Raw genomic sequence first — 16264 nt, forward strand, 5'->3', positions numbered from 1 at the left:
TCTTTTTATTACTTTTATTCTTTTTGTAACCATCATGACAACTATTGTCAACAAAATTAACACATCTTCCCTAGTAGACTTGAATTCCAGGAGTTCCAGGATCACCAGGAGAGTCACTTGCCTCAGAAAGCATTAGGAAACTTTTTTGGCCTTCAAAATGAAGATGGCATCAAGCAAGTGAGGAGAACAATATTCCCGGCAGGCTTATGTGAGTGAACATACTTTTCTTTGAACATTTGAAGCCCCCATTCCACTTTATTCTGCATGTCTCCAGGTCGAGCCCTGTTCCCTGTCATAAAACAGTTAGTCAATTATGAGGGTTATTGTTTTCCTTGGAATATGAACCATTCATTTTATTCTTCCCCCATATCAAAACCATTTTCCTCTAGCTGCAAGATTAAATCTGTATAATCAGAGTATCCCATCTCATTGGTTACAGTGACTGGACAAAGATTGGTGCACGACCTAAGAAATGCTCATAATTCATTCTCAAAGCCACCATATTCACTTATGTTCCAAGACAGGACGTTATGAACCTGTGTCTGGTAGCAGACACATGGAGGGAATGTGCTTGCAGAATGAAGTCAGGTAAGCACACAGAAGAAATCTTGTGGGATTGAATCTTGGAATGAAGGCTCCGTGGCTCTCAGTTTTGAATCTCTCATTTCAACTTGAACAGTACTGTTCAAGCATTTGTGAATGAAGAATTAGAATTGAAGACCTCCCACTTTGCACAATCTAGTTCTAATTGATCTCTGTCCCTAGCAAAGGAAGGAAAGTAGGTGAATAAATGGTGTGCTCAAGAAAAATAGGAAGGATAAGAAAAAAAATCACATCTAAGATGGGGAGATTTACTCTAATCTCATTTAGTAGCCTCTCTTTGTGTGGACCCTTAGCAATTGGACATTAAGTACTGGCTATGAATATTATATTTTCTAAATAATCTGGGAACTCCATTTCTTGGAAGTGTACATCTCAAAATTCAATATGCTCAGTGATATAAGGAAGATGATCATGTCATGTGCTATATCCTAAGTACTATGCTAGGCAGGAGAGATGTAATCGGTTTCAGCGTAGTTTCACAACTCAAGCTACTTAGAGGAATAAAATTATCTATAAAACATTATCATACAGAACATCCACTATTAGTTAAATGAAGAGTAGAAGTTACACTCTATCAATAAGTTATCATAACCAAGACTGATGATTTTTCCATTGGACTGTGGAAATTAGAGCCATTTGGAACTGAGCAAGGTCATGAAGTGCTGCTGGGCTTGGATTGTGCAGAAAGAGAAGGGGCAGGCTTTCTGAGAGTAGCAATGGTGGAAAGAACACACATAGACATGTGCAGATTGTAAAGCCTATGACATCTCTCATATCCCACTGTTCTTGGATCCCATTTGTCTCCTTACAAACCATCTACCCCAGTGAAACTTTCTTGATGGCTTTTGATCTGAGGGAGAGAAGAGTTAGCCATCATCTGGAGATATTGACACATGGTCCCCTAAAAGCATTTTGCACGTTCCTATTTCTAGCATCCATGGCCTTCCCTCTGATCCTTCATCAAAGCAAGAGACCATGTGCTCTGTGCTCAGTTTGCTCCATGAATGAAATCAAGGCATATGTGATGTGGCTCCATTCCAGCTCCTCCTTCTTCACAGTTGCTATGGCTCTTTGAACAGCCCATGGGGCATAACTGATATCTCACCTTACTGCAAGGTGCATGGCCTCTTTCCATCCAGTCCCACTTTACTTTGAAAAAAATACCTACACCTCATATCATTACAATGTTATTTTAGAAACACTCACATACACTATACAACATGCCATTCATCTGCCTTTGGCAATTACCCATTTGCTAATGAAAGGAGTCTTATGGAAATTCAAACTTTCAACCAATTACATAACAGAAAGAAAAACAAATTTTAATTCATGTATCCCAAACCCTTTGAAGTACATCTTCAAGTTGGTAAGGCTTTGCTCAACAACTTACTCTATATCCCAGGAACTTCATGTCAGAGGGGGGGCAGGGTTTGGAAGCTTGAATGGACCTTGAAATTATAGAGTATCAAGTGAAGGAATTTGCAAATTGCTCTTTCCAGCTTTATGAAGAATTGAGTTGGAATTTTGATGAGGATTGCCTTGAATTTGCTTTTGGCGAAATGGCCATTTTTACTATATTAATCCCACCAATCCATGAGCATGGGAGATCTTTTCATCTTCTGAGATCTTCTTTGATTTCTTTCTTCAGAGACTTGAAGTTCTCATCATACAAATCTTTCACTTGCTTGGTTAGAGTCACACTAAGGGATTTTACATTGTTTGTAACTATTGTGAATGGTGTTTGTGACTATTGTGAAGGATGTCATTTCCTTAATTTCCTTCTCAGCCTGTTTATCCTTTGAGGAAGTCTACTGATCTTTTTGAATTAATTCTAATATCCAGCCATTTTGCTGTAGTTGTTTATCAGGTTTAGGAGTTCACTGGTGGAATTTTTGGGGTTACTGAAGTATATTATCATATCATCTACAAATAGAGATGTTTTTACCTCTTCCTTTCAAATTTGTATCTCTATGACCGCTTTTTGTTGTCTAATTGCTCTGTCTAGGACTTCAAGTACTATATTGAATAGGTAGGGAGAGAGTGGGCAGCCTTGTCTAGTCCCTGATTTTAGTGGGATTGCCCCATGAAGTTTGATGTTGGCTACTAGTTGCTGTATATTGCTTTTATGTTTAGGTATGGGCATGAATTCCTGATCTTTCCAAGACTTTTATCATGAAGGGGTGTTGAATTTTGTCAAATGCTTTCTCAGCATCTAATGAAATGATCATGTTTCTTTTTTCCTTTGAGGTTGTTTATATAGTGGATAACGTTGATGGATTTTCATATATTGAACCATCCCCAGCATCCCTGGGATGAAACCTACTTGATCATGATGGATGATCATTTTGATATGTTTTTGGATTCAATTTTCAAGAATTTTATGGAGTATTTTTGCATCAATGTTCATAAAGGAGATGGGTCTGAAGTTCTCTTTCTTTGTTGGGTCTTTGTGTGGTTTAGGTATAGGAGTAATTGTGGCTTCATAGAACCAATTGGGTAGTGCTCTGTCTGTTTCTATTTTGTGGAATAGTTTGGACAGAATTGGTATGAGGTCTTCTATGAAGGTCTGATAGAATTCTGCACTAAAACCATCTGGTCCTGCACTAAAACCATTTGGTTGGGAGACTTTTAATAACTGCTTCTATTTCTTTAGGGGTTATGGGACTGTTTAGATGTTTTATCTGATGCTGATTTAACTTTGGTACCTGGTATCTGTCTAGAAAATTGTCCATTTCCACCAGATTTTCCAGTTTTGCTGAGTATAGGTTTATGTAGTAGGATCTGATGATTTTTTGAATTTCCTTAGTTTCTGTTGTTATTTCTTCCTTTTCATTTCTGCTTTTATTAATTTGAATACACTCTCTGTGCCCCCTGGTTAGTCTGGCTAAGGGTTTATCTATCTTATTGATTTTTTTAAAGAACCAGTTTCTGGTTTTGTTGATTCTTTGTATAGTTCTTTTTTTTCTACTTGGCTGATTTCAGCCCCGAGTTTGATTATTTCCTGTCTTCTACTCCTCTTGAGTGTATTTGCTTCTTTTTGTTCTAGAGCTTTCACGTGTGCTGTCATGCTGCTAATGTATGCTCTCCCCAGTTTCTTTTTGGAGGAACTCAGAGCTATGAGTTTTCCTCTTAGCACTGCTTTCATTGTGTCCCATAAGTGTGGGTATATTGTGTCTTCATTTTCATTAAATTCTAAAAAGTCTTTATTTCTTCCTTGACCAGGTTATGATTGAGTAGAGAGCATTGTTCGGCCTCCGTGTGTATGTGGTCTTTCTGCTGCTTTTGTTATTAAAGAGCAGCTATAGTTCATGGTGACCTGATAAGATGCTGGTTTTTTGGTTTAGGATGAAATGTCCAATATCTATAGAATATCTGTCAAATCCATTTGGTTCATAACTTCTGTTAGTTTCTCTGTGTCTCTGTTTAGTTTCTGTTTCTATGATCGGTCCATTGCTGAGAGTGGGGTGTTGAAGTTTCTGACTATTATTGTATATGATGCAATGTATGCTTCAGTAAGGTTTCTTTTATGAATGTAGGTGCCCTTGCATTTGGAGCATACATATCCAGAATTGAGAGTTCCTCTTGGTGGATTTTTCCTTTGATGAGTATGAAGTGCCCTTCCTTATCCTTTCTCATAACTTTTGGTTGACAGTCACTTTTATTCGATATTAGAATGGCTACTCCAGATTGTTTCTTGGAACCATTTGCTTGGAAAATTGTTTTCTAGCTTTTTACTCTGAGGTAGTGTTTGTCTTTGTCACTGAGATGTATTTCCTGCATGCAGCAAAATGCTGGGTCCTGTTTACATGTCCAGTCTGTTAGTCTATGTCTTTTTATTGGGGGGATTGAGTCCATTGATGTGAAGAGCTATTAAGGACTAGTGACTGTTTCTTATTATTTATGTTGTTAGAGGTAGAATTATGTTTCTATGGTTATCTTCTTTTGGGTTTGTTGCAAGATTACTTTCTTGCTTTTCCAGAACACAGGATGACAAAAACTGTTCTCAACAATGAAAGAACTGCTGGGGGAGTAAAAATCCCCAACCTCAAGCTATATTACAGAGAAATTGTGATAAAAAAACAAAACTGTACGATATTGGTACAGAGACAGGCAGGAGGACCAATGAAATAGATTTGAAGACCCAGAAACGAACCCACACACCTACGGTCACTTGATCTTTGACAAAGGAGCTAAAACTATTCAGTGAGGGGAAAAAAGACAGCATTTTCAACAAATGGTACTGGTTCAACTGACAGTGAGCATGTAGAAGAATGCAAATCAACCCATTCTTATCACCTTGTACAATGCTCAAGTCCAAGTGGATCAAGGACCTCCACATAAATCCTGATAAACTGAAACTAATAGGAGAGAAAGTGAGGAAGAGCCTCGAACACATAGGCAGAGGGAAAACTTTTTTCCCGAACAGAACACCAATGGCATATGCTCTAAGATCAAGAATCAACCAATGGAACCTCATAAAATGTCAAAGCTTCTGTAGGACAAGGGACATTGTCCATAGGACAAAACAGCAACCAATAGATTGGGAAATGATCTTTAGCAATCCTACATCTGATAGAGGACTAATATCCAATATATACAAAGAACTCAAGAAGTTAGACTCCAGAGCATCAAGTAACTCTATTTAAAAATGGGGGACAGAGCTAAACAAAGAATTCTCAACTGAAGAATATTGAATGGCCAAGAAACACCTAAAGAAGTGTTCAATGTCCTTAGTCATCAGGGAAATGCAAATAAAAACAACACAAGTTTCCACCTTACACCAATCAGAATGGCTAAGATAAAAAACTCAGGTGGTAACAGATACTAGCAAGGATGTGGAGAAAGAGGAACACTCCTCCATTGTTGGTAGGATTGCAAGCTGGTACAACCACTCTGGAAATTAGTCTGGATGCTCCTCAGAAAATTAGACATAGTACTACCTGAGGACCCATCTATACAACTTCTGGGAATATACCCAAAAGATGCTTCAAAATATAACAAGGACACATGCTCCACTATGTTCATAGCAGTGTTATTTATAATAGCCAGAAGTTGGAAAGAACCCAGATGTCCTTCAACAGAAAAATGGATACAGAAAATGTGTTACGTTTACACAATGGAGTACTACTAAGCCATTAAAACCAATGATTTCATGAAATTCTTAGGCAAATGGATGGAACTGGAAAATATCATCCTGAGGAAGGTAACACAATCACAAAAACCACACATGGTAGGCATTCACTGATAAGTGGATATTATAGCCCAAAAGCTCGGAATACCCAAGATACAATCCACAGACCACAGGTACCTCAAGAAGTTGGAAGACCAAAGAGTGGATGCTTCAGTCCTTCTTAGATTAGAGAACAAAAATATTCACAGAAGGACGCACAGAGACAACGTGTGGAGCAGAGACTGAGGGAATGGTCATCCAGAGATGGCCCACACAGGGATCCATCCCATATACTGTCACTAAACCCAGACAATATTGTGGATGCCAAGAAGTGAATGCTGACCGGAGCCTGATATAGCTATCTCCTGAGAGGCTCTGCTAGAGCCTGAGAAATACATAGTCAGATGCTCTCAACTAACCATTGGACTGAAAACGGGGCCCTCAGTTGAAGAGTTAGAGGACTGAAGGAACTGAAGGAGTTTTCAACCCCATAGGAAGAACAGTATCCGAGCAGACCCCCCCCCAGAACTCCCAGAGACAAAACCACCAACCAAAGAATACACTTGGAGGGACCCATGGCTCCAGCTGCATATGTAGCAGAGGATGGCCTTATTGGGCATCAATGAGAGGAAAGGCCCTTGGCCCTGCGAATGCTCAATGCTCCCAATTAGGGGAATGCCAGGGTGGGGAGATGGGAGGGAGTGGGGGAGCTGGTGGGGGAATACTTTCATAGAGGCCGGAGGAGCAGGGAGGAGATAGGGGGATTCCAATGAGGAAATTGGGAAAGGTGATAACATTTGAAATGTAAGTAAAGAAAATATATAATAAAAAGTAAAATGAATCAAAGTAGTCCTAACAAATAGAATGAGTTGACTGAACAAAAGTTGTAACATCCTTGAAGAAATACCTCTCTCTCTCCCCCCACTCTGTGTGTGTGTGTATGTGTGTGTGTTTGTGTATGTGTCTGTGTGTATGTGTGTGTCTGTATGTAAACAACACACAACTCAAAAAGTGCTTTTTATGCCTAAACTAAAGAATCATAGAGAACTGTAGCATGAGGAACTATTTTAAATTTTATCTTATACATGAGGTAAAACACTATATGGAAGATTTCATGTGTTACTGGCAATGTAAAACTGGGCAACTCCAATTCTTACATGAATAATTTGTAATTAATACACACACACACACACACACATGCACATGCGCACATACACACACACAAAGGGTTTACAAGATATAATTACTGAGCATGATGTCTACTCATTAATACAGTACTAGTGTATACTTGATAGTCAATAATTATCCCTTGCTTATATGATGAGTGAATGAAAATACTTGGCTCCTTACACAGTTGATTGATATGATAACTTTTATGCTGCAAGGAAAAGATATACACACCATAATTTCTGCTGATTGCTGCATAGCTCTTGGCTTAACATAAGATGGAAAGTTTATGAGAATAAAAGCTGAGTGTTACACACACTAGCTAACTAGCGCCACTACTGTCCCTCAGAGCCAGAATCATTGACTTTCGAATTTTAAACAAAAATGTAATCTCATGAGAGAAATTAGAGATGAAATGAATTTAATCAAACATCAATTTTAGGTATGGAAAAGTTAAGCAAAACTGAAAGATGTAAATTATTCTTAAATAACTTTACTGAGGTGTAATTGACACACACTAGGTCACTTATATCTTAGTATGCAAACTAACAAGTTATGACATGTAGGTAGTGTACATGTGTGAGTGTGTGTGTGAATGTATGTGATGTGTGTGCATGTGTTTGTATGTATGTATAATGGTATGCATGTGTATGTTATGTGTGTCTATGTGTGTGTGTATGTTATATGTGTCTATGTGTGTGTGGATATGTGGCATGTATGCATGTGTGTATGCATGCATGTGTGCATGTACATATACAAGTTGTGTGCATGTATGTGTGTATGTGTGTATGTGTGTATGTATGTATGTATGTATATATGTATTTATGTATGTATCCATCGACATAATGAATGGGCTGAGTATGCCTGTCACCCACAAACATCCTCTTTCACCTTTCTGGTTTCTGGACATCTGGTCTCTGGTCATATCCCTTTCTTTGCAGTTATTAATCTTTTCCCATTAGTAAAGAGTAGTTTGTGCTTTAAAATTTTTCATATTGATAGAATTACAAGCCTCTTATTTGTCTTTTCTTGTCCTTTAGGTAAATAGATATTTGTCTTTCCTCGTTCAATGAGAAAAGTATATGCTTACTATTTTAAGATATATAATTATCATCATATTTGTATTCTGAATATGATCCCCTAGAACAGCTAAAACACACTGTCTCTTTACCTCCTGTTGGGTTTTATTAGTTGGTGGCCTTCAGGTTGTTTTCTGGTTTTCACTATTCTGAAAAAGCCATTGAGAATACTTGTATACAGCTCTTTATGGATCAATACTTTCATTTTGATAGAGGAATGGATTACCCAGTCAGTGCCCCACATGGATATTTAATTTTTTAGAACCAGCTAATCACCTCCTAAAAATCTTGCCCCAGTGTGATTTCCACTCAGCAGCAGCCCTTGCCCTGCATCCTTACCAGCTCTTATCCAGTCAGACTAACGCAAAGAATCTTGATGGTAGACACACTGAAGGTGCTTTTTCCTTGCACTTCTGTAATGACTAGTTGGTCTCAGCATCTTTTAGTTGCATATTTAGCAAATGGGTGTCTTGAATGAACTCTTACTCAAACCTCTTTTCACCTTTTATTGTATAATTTGTTTTCCTAGACTGAGTTTAAAAATTCTTCATAATATAAGTTACACATGAGATCTGTGGCTTGCAAGAACTTTTCCCAGGCTGTGGACAGTCTTTTCATGATCTTAGAGGCACGTTTCAAAGAGCAGAAATATTTCATTCTAATGAAATAAAATTTATTGTCTGTTTGAGTTCTGCTTTATAAATCATGGCTTTAATATTCTAATAAATCTTTGCCTCAACCAAGGTCACAAATATCTGTCCATTTTTTTTCTGGAAAGAAGTTCAGTGGTTTTAGAATTTCTTTTAGGGCTATGATTCTTTTTGAATGTAAGCATATGGTACGACTTGTGGACCAGAGCCACCCTTCATGTTTGCATTCCCAAGGGTGACAGCATGAGTGTTTCAACATCATAACCTCTCTACAGAGCTGCTTAGTCTCTTTAGAAAATCACTTATCTACATGTATGTAGATTCATTTTCTTATACTATATTCTAAAATCAAATATAAGTTGAAAAGCATTTTCTATCCCTTAATTTTCTAAAAGATAGTAGAATTGATACTTTTTCTGTTTTAAATGTTTTTAGAATTTGTCAGTCAACAACTTACAAGAAATAAACTAACTTCTTAAATCACACAAGTTACTCAAAGTTACTCAAACATAAACAATGCAAATAGCTCTAGAATTCATTAGATACAAAGATATAAAACTAATAGTTAAAAATCTTCGCCAAGATTTTTTTTTTGGTAGAAACATATACGTTTCTCCTCTTTGGAGTTAATTGCGATTATATTAGATCTATGGGTTGACACATTTAACGATTTTTCAAATAGCCATCATTTATTCAAATGCCGATTTTTTGTGGCCTTTCATTTTTAGATACATCTGTATTTATTTGATTGAAGGAGATCCACAGTCACTGATGCTGTTTCATTTATTCTCTTAGTTATTTCATCCCTGTATGCTTTGTCTTGAACAGTTTGTATTTGTCTGTTTTCAAATCCACTTATCTATCCTTCTTCCTCCTCTGCAAGGACCTGTCTGCTATCATAATTCCTTTGCTATGACCTATCTGCTGTCATCATTCAAATTTTTTTCCTTTTTTTGTCTCAGGCACTTCTTTTTCATCCCTAGAAATCTGGTTTGGTCTTAAAAATTCTCTTTTATGTTTCTACATAACTTTTTGAACACATGGAGTACAGTTACAATAACTGTTTTTATATCCTTGTCTGCTAATTCAAACATCTGTGTCAGCTCTGTGTTGATTTCAATAGATCGCCTTTCCTTATTATGGAGTGTGTTTTCCTGCTTGCTGCATGCACTTTAATTTTTGATTGGGTGCCAGACACTGTGAATTTGACGTTTTGGGGCACTGGTTATTTTTATATTCCTATAAATATTCAAGAGCTTTCTTCTGGGATGCAGTTAAGTAACCCAAAAAACAGTTTGATCTTTTTGAAGATCACTTCTAATCGTGTTTTATTGAAGAAGAATATTATTTGACCTGGTATAATTATTTCACATGTCCACACTACTGGGGCAAGACGCTGCTGGTGATTCTTCCCGATTCACTGGGAAGTGTGACATTTTCCAGTAGAGGAAATAGCAAGATGTAGAGCCCATCTGGCCTTACGAACATTCCGGGTACTATTACTGCTAAACACCCCAGGTGGCTCTTTCCCAAGCTTTGACAGTCTCTTCCATGCCTGTGCTGATCACAGTGTCTTCTGACTATTTACAGGAGACCCTTTGGAACTCCCCCATTTATTTCTCTCTCTCTCCAGCTGCCCATTCCTTGGTTCTCTGTTTTGTGAATCTAATTGGACTTTCAGAATTATTTCTGTGTAACACAGACTCTGCTGATACACACACACACACACACACACACACACAGATATATATATATATATATATATATATATATATATATATATATATATGATTTCATTTATCTCTTCTCCATTATGATCTGGCAAAAGTAAGAAATGTGCAACTAGAGGGATGGCCTAATGGCCTAAGAGGTCGCACTGCCAAAGCAGGTTTGGTTCCCAGCACTCACAGCAGGGAGGCCACAACTGCCTATAACTTCAGCTCCAGAAACTGTACACTTCTGGCCTCTGCTGGTATCAGCAGTCCCGTGCACATACCCATGTACAGTACCTATGTGTCCAGATCCAAAACTCCTAGCAGCTATCTTTCACGATGCATTGATAAAGCCATGTAAGTGAGGCCAGATAATAGATATATCGTGTCTCCTTTACTTCAGAACCTTATTTCTGCCTCCTTGATCTTTTGCCTATGTGAAGAGAAATTTAGAGCTACTTGGTACAACTTTTTTTCTAGATCTATACTTTCCTCCAACTGCTCTACATCATGTCCCCTTTCAAGCCTACCAACCTAGGAATAAGGCCTTCAGCCGATAGGCTCTTTACCCTATATGCAGCCTATGGGTTAGCTTCTGTGACTGTTGGAAATATTCCTTTCCCCCAGTGAAGCCGACACCATCAAGTTTTGGTAAGTTTCTTGTTGCTTTCTGTCTTGGCACATCCTTTTGGATATTTGTATGATAGGTAAGACAGTTGATTGACAGGCTGGCTTCTACGCAAGTAATATTTTTTAAAGGCAAAACTTCTATCATTGTTAAGCATAAAGAATAAAAATTGAGCACATCGTCCTTACTTTCTATATACCTCGTATGTGTACTTAGGTTTGCTGAATCAATCGATCAGTCAATTAATCATCAATCCATTTGGCACCAGGGAATAAGCCTGTGATCTTATTCATTCTAGCAAATACTTTGCCATTAAGTTACTTGTCTCATCCACACCAACTCTTTGTTTAAAAACAAAACCAAATTTCACTATGTAGCCCAGAGTTACTTTACTTAAACTTTATTTAAACTTGAATGCATACCCTTGTCTTTGGTCCTGATTGCTGGCAATACACACATACACTACTCTATCAACTTCACAGACCCCATTTTTAAAATACCTGCCCTCCCCATGGAAACAATGTGATAATGGAAGGAGGCAATGAAAGACGAATAAAGAGAAACCCTTGCCGTTCCCCAATACACTGTGAAAACGAATTACTGAATCCAATTAGAGAGCAGCAGGACAAAACAAAGCATCTTCCAGTAGACCTTTCCTGACAATTTTATCATTTACTACCTCTTGTTTCCCGTGGTCTGAAATATGAATGATCACGTTCATTCCACTTCTTCAGTGCTTGTCCCTTGACACTGTTCTCAGCCAAATCACTTCATTGTTACAACAGCTGGTACTAATAACACGTTGGCAACAAAGTCACATGTTTATTTTTATTTTAGTTGGATTTTTATTAATTCCCCTAAAAATGCTACTTTGCAAATACAACATATAAGTTTCCTGTTGTCATTGTAACAAGGACCACAAACATGCTCTGATTCTTCTCTCTCTCTCTCTCTCTTTCTCTCTCTCTCTCTCTCTCCTTTATAGTTCAGGATTTTTTAAAGTTTATTTTGATTGGACTAAAGTCAATGTGACACTGGTTCTTTGTTCCCTCCTCTTAGAGGTTGTCAGTGTCTGTCCTTGATCTTAGAGCTACTGTCTACATCCTCAACATCGGAAGCATAATAGCATCAAATATTTTCATCCGTTTGAGATACCATCTCCCATTCAGGCTCTTCTGCTTCCCATCCCATAACAACTTCTTGATTACATTTGAGTAATTCAGAATAAATTACCACTCCAAATTATTTAAGCTATCACACCCACAAAGGTTGATATGCAACCTTTGTTTTGACATAGAAGATAATATTCCCTAACCCCAGGGACTAGAACATAGGTATTATGAGAGTTTAGATTTATGCTACCAGACATGGTATTTGGAGAAATGGCAGATATACTCAGAGGTATTCTGGCTGTGTGTGTGTGTGTGTGTGTGTGTGTGTGTGTGTGTGTGTGTGTGTGTATGCGTGCATGCATGTGCCTGTTTGTCTGTCTTTCTGTCTATCTATCTATCTATCTACCTATATTTATTTATATTCATAACTATATCTTTGTTCTCTTCCTAGGTGCCTCACAGAATCAATCCCAACCCTTCCCAAAAGAACAGGACAGAATCTGTAAACATACTGTAAACATAGATAAGACCTCTGGTGTGGAGGTCATCAGTCCAAGGATAGAACTTATACTGTTGTTTAGCTAAATTGACATGATCCCAAATTGCCTTGTAAATATTAGTAATTATGCCTATAGACAATTGATAATCTCAGCCTTAATCAGAGATGCCTTTTCCAGAAAAGGCGAATGTGGCTTCTCAACGAGAACAAGAGATCGTTAGGAGCCCAGCCCTAAAAAGGACATTTATACCACCTTCAGTAAGGCTCAGAAAGCATTACAGAATGGGGGGAAGAATATAGGAGACGGAAGATAGGAAGAAGGAGCATGAACGCTCCTTTCCAAGCACATCACAGTCACTGAGCCCCCGAGACCATGATCTCTCAGCTGCAGTGGTCCTCTCACTAGGACAAGACAGTCATAGCCTGGGGACTCTCCCTGTTGGACTGTTGGTTACTGCTGGATTCTGGAGGAGGGGCGGTCATTGTCTTCAGTCCCAATTTTCATGAGTGAGGCCACCAGGCTCTTATAGAGGGGTTCAAATCCATGACTACAGAGACAGCCTTGGTTAAGCTCAGTGGGTCACAAAACAAAACAAAACAAAACTGTGAATGTGGAAAGGGATTGTAGGGAGAAGGGACATTGACCGGGACAAGAGGGTGAAAGGGTCACAAAGCCCTCAGAATGGAAACTCTTGTAGAAGTGATTAGGGAGGGGCTGGAGATATGGAAGGCTAAGAGCATGTGGTTTATTCAGCTTAATGCCATCAATATTGGTGCTACCTCCCAAGGCCTAAATGGTTAACACTATGGGTCCAAAATAAAGAATATATCTAAAGGAAACAATGGATCCTGAAAATAATGTTTGTCACATATGGACATGCACATATAGAGGCATAGGCTTGTATATCAACATGTCATGTGTATGCAGAAATATGTCTTTATAAACATAATTATATGAACCGGAGGCTTATTTTTATTTTTCAGTTTACTCAGTCAATAAATGGAAGCTTTGACTGAGATTGCATCTCTTCTGGTAAACAAAATAGACATAGCATAAGCAGACTGACACATTCCATATAGCTTTATTTTTACAAGGGATTTCTTTCAACCCTAAAATAGATTCATGCTTTGCCTGCTTCACAGCCATGTTTGGAAATAGACCTAATCCCTATGATTTATGATAAGTAAACATTTTGTCCCATCACAACCATGTTATGTATAAAATAAGTAGTGTACAGTATTGGCAAATAAAACATATGTTCAATGTAGCAGTTCCCCCAACTAATCTCCATGGTTCTTTTCTATCACATCTTCCCATAATTCTTTGTATTTAGGCAATAGAAGATTTCTACATTTACTCTTAATTAACAGTTCTCTTTCTCTTTTTCTCCCTCCCTCTCTGCCTCTCTTCTTCTTTCTTTCTTTCTTTCCTTCCTTCCTTTCTTCCTCCCTTCCTTCCTTCCTTCTTTCCTTTCTTCCATGCTTTCTTCTCCCCTGCCACTGTTCCTGTGGTCTTTCAGAGATAAATTTTAAGATTTTTAAATATTTGTGTGTCTATTTGTGTGTGTCTATGTGTCTGTCTGTCTGTCTGTCTGTCTGTGTCTTTGTCTGTGTCTGTGTCTGTGTCTGTGTGTCTGTGTCTGTGTCTGTGTGTCTGTGTCTGTGTCTGTGTCTGTGTCTGTGTCTGTGTGTCTGTGTCTGTGTCTGTGTCTGTGTCTGTGTCTGTGTCTGTGTCTGTGTCTGTGTCTGTGTCTGTGTCTGTGTCTTTAAGGATGGGCTTGGAGTATTTTTCCTTAACTATATACATTTCCAAAACTTTTCCCCTTTAAATTACTTTTTAGTTGAGTTCAGTTTGGTTATTTTCAATCAAAGAACTCTTACTCTTCTGTGGACCACGCACCTCACTTCTCACTTAGCGTCTCTTGTGGATCCCTAAGAAGTCAGAGGGTTTGAGTTAGTCTTCTGAGGACCCCCCCCCCATGATCCTTTCTTACCATCATGTCTTGGCTACCACTCTTATTTGAAGGGTTTCTGGTTTGACAGAAGTTGTCTGCCTGAACATCACATGTTTTTTTCTACACTGTCCCTCACCCTGGGGAGTGTACTCTTCTTTTTACACATTCGCCATTTACACATTACACATTCACAGACTATTATGGAGTCCTTCACATTGATCCTCCAACAGAACAGAGATCTTACTTCCCACTTGCTGTCACAGATGGACGTCTTCATGTGTGTCTTCACCATCAAACCATGCATTCGCCAAAGCACAGTCTTAATTATTTTAATATTTCCAGTGCTGCTTATAGCTCCTCACATTCAAAACCATGTTTTGTGAACCAATGTTGATATTTGTGAATTATTAAATGGTCAAATTATATATTATATCATTTATATTAGTTTTATCCAGGAGACAGCCCACATGAGTTTTATAGAACTTACACTGCCCAAAGTTGCCTTGGAACAGCTAGAATGCAATTCTTGCTCTCTAATGTCCATGGGGAATGTCTTATTAAGCTTTTCAGGCTGGTGGTGGGGTGGGGTAGGGTTATCAAGATAACCTTGGTTGAATGGCAATAGATAGGTGATAACATCAACATGTCTTTTTTTTTCTTTTCTAACCATTTTAATTAAATAACTAATTAATTTGTGTGTGCACATGCATGTTTTGGCCCATGCGTGGAGGTCAAAGGAGAACTTGTGGGTATCAGTTTTACTTTTCCATCCTGTGGGTCCCAGGAGTCAAAACTTCATGTTCTACAGTAGAAACTTAATAAAGTAATTGTGTTCAATGTACTGGGAAGGTATAACTAATAATCGTTTAGAAGCATATGCTGGATGAAATTTTTTTTATTTTTGGTTTATTCTCTATTCTTTTTTTATTTTTTTTTATTAACTTGAGTATTTTTTTTAGTGGATCATGTGTCTTTATTGTATGTTAGAACATCTTTTGGGTATATGCCCAGGAGTGGTATACCTGGGTCCTCAGGTAGAACTACGTCCAATTATCTGAGGAAACTCCAGACTGATTTCCAGAGTGATTGTACTAGTTTGCAATTCCACCAACAATGGAGGAGTTTTCCTCTTTCTCCACATCCTCTCCAGCATCTATGTCACCTGAGTTTTGATCTTAGCCATTCTGACTGGTGTGAGGTAGAATCTCAGGGTTGTTTGGATTTGCAGGTCCCTGAGGACTAAGGATGCTGAAATTTTCTGTGGGTACTTCTCAGATATTTGGTATTCCTCAGCTGAGAATTCTTTGTTTAACTCGGTACCCTATTTTTTTTCTTTTTCTTTTTTTTTTATTAACTTGAGTATTTCTTATATACATTTCGAGTGTTATTCCCTTTCCCGGTTTCCGGGCAAACATCCCCCTCCCCCCTCCCCTTCCTTATGGGTGTTCCCCTCCCTAACCTCTCCCCATTGCCGCCCTCCCCGCAACAGTCTAGTTCACTGGTGGTTCAGTCTTAGCAGGACCCATGGCTTCCCCTTCCACTGGTGCTCTTACTAGGATATTCATTGCTACCTATGAGGTCAGAGTCCAAGGTCAGTCCATGTATAGTCTTTAGGTAGTGGCTTAGTCCCTGGAAGCTCTGGTTGCTTGGTATTGTTGTACATATGGGGTCTCGAGCCCCTTCAAGCTC

Source organism: Rattus norvegicus, chromosome 13, assembly GCF_036323735.1.
Source record: "Rattus norvegicus strain BN/NHsdMcwi chromosome 13, GRCr8, whole genome shotgun sequence".
Lineage (NCBI taxonomy): Eukaryota > Metazoa > Chordata > Mammalia > Rodentia > Muridae > Rattus > Rattus norvegicus.